The sequence below is a fragment of the Bos javanicus genome, chromosome 14 (assembly GCF_032452875.1).
Source record: "Bos javanicus breed banteng chromosome 14, ARS-OSU_banteng_1.0, whole genome shotgun sequence".
In the NCBI taxonomy this organism is placed as follows: Eukaryota; Metazoa; Chordata; class Mammalia; order Artiodactyla; family Bovidae; genus Bos; species Bos javanicus.
Genome location: NC_083881.1, coordinates 65,582,994 through 65,588,161, shown reverse-complemented (window position 1 = coordinate 65,588,161; position 5,168 = coordinate 65,582,994). Strand labels below are relative to the sequence as shown.

At 37.6% G+C, this 5,168-nt stretch overlaps 1 non-coding gene across 1 annotated transcript; it reads left to right on the top strand.

The window, feature by feature from the left end:
* Nucleotides 1-331: 331 nt before the first annotated feature.
* On the top strand, nt 332-405 carry TRNAG-UCC (transfer RNA glycine (anticodon UCC)). The gene has a single exon. It is a non-coding gene; the product is annotated as a tRNA-Gly (tRNA).
* Nucleotides 406-5,168: the final 4,763 nt, after the last annotated feature.

The following is a 5,168-nucleotide window of genomic DNA, read 5'->3' as shown; positions in this document are numbered from 1 at the left end:
TCATTTTACAATAATTACCTACGGAATACTTTTACATGGCTAATTTCCCTCAAGCATTTAAACTATGATTTCAATTTCAGTGTTCACTGAGAAAGAGGTTAAGATGACCATGGTTTTTATCATCTCTTTTGGAATAAAGGTATTAGGAAATATTTCCCTAAGGGTACCTTGCTAATAAGTCACTGCTGACAAAGGTGGATTATCTCTTTATATTTAGCCACAAATGAAGTGGAGAAGAATAAGAGAGAATCTTCTGAATACCACAGATTTATACTTGGTAAACTGAAAATATCTTTTAAAATGTCATTCAACAGTAAGAGCACTGAGGGATTCCTCTGGTGGTCCAGTGGTTAAAACTCTGCACTTCCAGTGCAGGGGTCCTAGGTTCAATCCCTGGCCAGGGAACTAGATCCCGCATACCACAACTAAGATTCAGAGGAGCAAAATTAATTAATTAAAAAAAAAAAAAGAATGAGAGCATTGAAAACATAGATAAACCTAACTTATAAATTTCTGACTGTATTAGTTACCTATTGCTACATAACAAATTACTCCATTATTATTTTGTAGATTCTATGTGAGAGGAACCCAGGCGCAGCTTAGCAGGACCCACCCTTCTGCCTAGGGTCTCTCAAAAGACTGTGATCAAGGTGTTGGCCAGGGTCACAGTCACCTCCAGATTTAATCTGTAAATTTAAAACAATCCCAGTGTTTTTTATGGGCTTCCCCAGTGGCTCAGCAGTAAAGAATCCACCTGCAATGCAGAAGACACAAGAGACTCTGCTTCCACCCCTGGGTTGGAAGATCCCCTGGAGGAGGAAATGGAAACCCACCCCAGTATTCTTGCCTGGAAAATTCCATGGACAGAGGGGCCTGGCGGGCTGCTGTCCATAGGGTTGCAAAGAGATGGACACGACTAACCCACTGAACACACAGCTTTTTTTAATCTTGAGACTTTTTTAATTGAACAAACTAACTCTCAAGTTCAAAGAGAAGAGAAAATACATAAAAAGAGCTCATAAACTTGGGGGGAGGGTGGGGAGAAGAATAATGAAGAAAGGTTTGCCCATGCAGATGGCAAAACATAAAATAAAATTGTAGTAATTACAACAGCATGGTATTAATTCAGAAACAGCTAAATTAATATATGTGATGAATACTGAGCTTAGAACAGAATCATTTTTATATGGAAATGTTTATGATAAAGTGACATTTCACATCACAGAGGAAAGAATGAACTATTCAATAAATTGTAGGAGCATAACTGATAATCTATTTGAAAAAATAAATAAATAAGGTTAAATCTCTGTTGATATACCCCTGTATCAGGCTTCTTTATATTGCAAGTATTTGAAGACCTAACCCAAACTGCTTTATACAACAAAGGATTCATTTAACTGGAAGACCCAGAAATAGAGCAGACTGTAGGGTTGCTTTGATTTAGTGGCTCAGTAGTGACATGAAAGACACTGGGAGGTTTTGTTTAATTTGTTTTTTGTCTTCTTTTTCCATCTCTGGGTTTTAACTTCTGCAATGTCAGCTTCATTCTAAGGCTAAATGACCGCCCAAGGTTCAAACTTCAAATCTGCCTACCAGACTGCCCTTTTTGGAAAGAGGAATGCCCTTTATGGAAACTAAAAGGAGAAACTTCCTTTTCCAAAGTGCTTCCACAACCTCCCTTCCTGTCTCCTTGGCTCAAGCTGTTAGCCTGGCCTATTTCCTAACATGCAATGATTTGACTTATGCCTGAACAGATAATTGGATTATCTGAATAAAGCAGTGTGAGAAGATGGATGGGCACTCTCTGTTTGGTATAAAATAGTAGGACCCCCTTTTAGAGCTATGTATGTTAGTCGCTCACTCATGTCCAACTCTTTGCAACCCCATGGACCGTAGCCCACCAGGCTCCTCTGTCCATGGAATTCTCCAGGCAAGAATACTGGAGTGGATTGCCATTTAGAGCTATGGATGGTGTCAGTTTCCACTATAACCACCCTAAATGCAAGAAATGCCTATTACACAAAAGAAGAAAGAAAGACTCAGTATCCACTAGGACAATGTATCAGAATAAATTCCAAATTCATCAAAGATCCAGCTGGTTAAAAAAAGACAAACAGGATGCTCTACACTCAAGGAAGCGGGGCAGAACTCCTCACACTATAAGGACAAGCTGCACACAGTGGTTTCCCTCCAAAGACTACAGGGTTAAAAGGGAAGAAAGTTAACTTCTCAGTAGGGGAACACAAGCTCAGCCAGGTGGTCAAGGATAACAACAGTGATCGGTCACATTGGTTGTATGTACTGTTGATATGATGTGATGAGAAGGGCACATTACTTCTGTGGTCTTCCTCCCCGAAACACAAAATCCTAGTCTCATTGTAAGGAAAACATCAGACAAATCCCACCTGAGGTCCATTATACAAAGCATCTGACCATTACTCCTCAAAACTGTCAAGATAATCATCAAAAACAAGTCTGAAAAACTGTCACAGACCAGACTAGGCTAAGGAGACATAAGGGCTAAATGTAATGAGATATGGGCATGGTGACCCACTCCAGTCTTCCTGCCTAGAGAATCCCCATGGACAGAGGAGCCTGGCAGGCTACAGTCCATGCAGTCACAAAGAGTTGGACACAACTGAGCGACTAAGCACAAACACAGCATTCCAAATATACTGGGAGTTCTGGAACAGAAAAGGAACATTAGGTAAAAACTCGAAGAAATTTCAATGAAGTATATAGGCTTCAGTTAATAATGATACCAATATTGGCTCAATAATTGTGACAAATGCACCATGCTAATATGTTAATAGAAGGGGAGACTGGGTTTGGACTATATGAAAACTCTTTGTACTACCTTCACAACTTTTTTTGTAGATCTAAAACTATTCTAAAATTAGAAGTTTTGGGACTTCCCTGGTGGTCCAGTGGTTAAGACTCTACACTTCCACTGCAGGAGGTATGGGTTCAATCTTTGATTAGGGAACTAGGATCCTGCATGCTCTAAGGTACAGCCAAATAAAATAAAATAACATAAGAAAATTGCTTTTAAATAAATAAATAAAATTCGAAGTTTATTTTTAAGTGTTTTAAACACATTAAAAACCTCCAGGATATGTTTTAGAAAAGAATATAAGAGAATATTTTCATAATCATGAGATAGAAAAAGATCTAACAAGCAAAATGCAAAATTCACAAAGCAGAAAGGAAAAACTGAACAGATATGACTACATAAGAACTAAACATTTGCATAAGAAAGACAATAACCAAAGTTAATAGATACCCAACAATGAAATGAAAGTATCTGCAACATATATATTAGATAAATGACTGATATCTAGAATACAAAGAGAGAAAGAAACTTAATTAGGAAAAGACAGTCTAAGTAGACAAATGGGGGAGGCAACTCAAGTGACAAAATCACAGAAGAAATTCAAAGGATAAGTAAACACGAAAGGATGCTCAACCTCACCAATAATCAGGAAAATGCAAATAAAGCAAGAGCAGTGTTTTTAAGTCCTGGGGGAGGAAAGAAGGGGGGGGGGGAAGACAGCAGTAGGAAGAGTATATGATTGATACTCAGAGAAACTTGTGTTTATCACCTTTAAAAGTGTGAGGTTAAAAAAGTACATAGCTGCTCAAGTAGGAAGAGTATATGACTGATACTCAGAGAAACTTGTGTTTATCACCTTTAAAAGTGTGAGGTTAAAAAAATACATAGCTACTCAAGACTTCCAGAAGCCCACAGTAGACAAGCTATAAACTGCAAAGCTGAATACAAAACTTAGGGAGGTAGAATGAAAATAATTGCTACCTTTGTTTAGGAAAATATCTTGATAAACTTCTTTGGGCTGGGAAGGTGGCACCCAAAGGCTTGCTCTAAAATAAGGCAATATACAAAGAGAGCTAGAATCAGAACTGGAAATGCATGTAAATTTCAGATGTCTTTGGACTCTAGGAAGAGATTTAGTAGAGCACTAGACAGAAACAGAATTAGATTTGACTGCCGTATCACTGAAGGGTGTTCAGGAAGATATTAAGTGGCCTCGAGGCTGGACATATTTTAAAATTTGCATTAAATTTCATCTTTCCTTAAAAATTAAGTGTTTCTATCAAGTGGCTAGTTAATATTTATTTTAAGCTTGAGGAATGGTTGTTTTTACAGAAAAAATACAGCTGTATACAGAAAATTTTAGGCTGTAAGCCTTAGTTGTCCACAGCTGGAGGAATCCTAACTTTTGGCACACGGCCATGTCCAGGCTCAACCACTTACTTAAGGGCACCAAATTCTAGCATGGTGCCTAGGACGAAATAAATAGCTTCATATGCTTTAACTTATAAAGTCATGGCAAGCATCAAATATGGATAGGATAATTAAACTTACTCCACAAGTACAAAAATATTAGCAGGAAAGGGTGCCCCTTCAAGCTTTAAGAGGAAATATTACTAGAAGAAAGTGCTTACATTTTATAATAGGGACTATAACAGGAACTCACGAATTCATGCAATCATACAAGTTGAAAATGCAAATAGACTTGATATTATAATCTTTAAAGTAATCTCTAATATTATCACAGACTATAGATCCATTATAAGCTTTTTTTTTTTTAAGGAAAAGGAAATTCCAGGCATACTCCAAATATTTTTCAAGTGTCATAATGAAGAATAGTCACTTTTTTTCCACAAAGCCCCATTTTACTCGTAAAGACTTCCTCTCCGTGATCATTACCATCATCCTTATTATCATCAACACTTACTGAAAATCTGAAAATTCACTCGGTGCTAAGAGTTTTACATTAATTTTCTTTTTTAAGTGTGAGATCTTTTAAAAACGCAAGTGACTCTGGATGCTATTACCAGTTTACACAGCAGCAACAATTTTAAAGCAAGAGGCTTTGGGAATACAACACAGACTATAAACCCCGAGAACTGAAGGGAAGGTGGCATGAAAGATGAAAAACAAAAAACAAACTTTCTGTCCTTCATGATTTTGCTTAAAAAATGAGAACTGTACATATGGAGAATAAATCAACCCTGAGTATCCATTGGAAAGATGGATGCTGAAGTTGAAGTTCCAATACTTTGGCCGCCTGATGCGAGGAGCCAACTCACTGGAAAAGATTCTGATGCTGGGAAAGATTGAAGGCAAAAGGAGAAGGGGGTGGCTG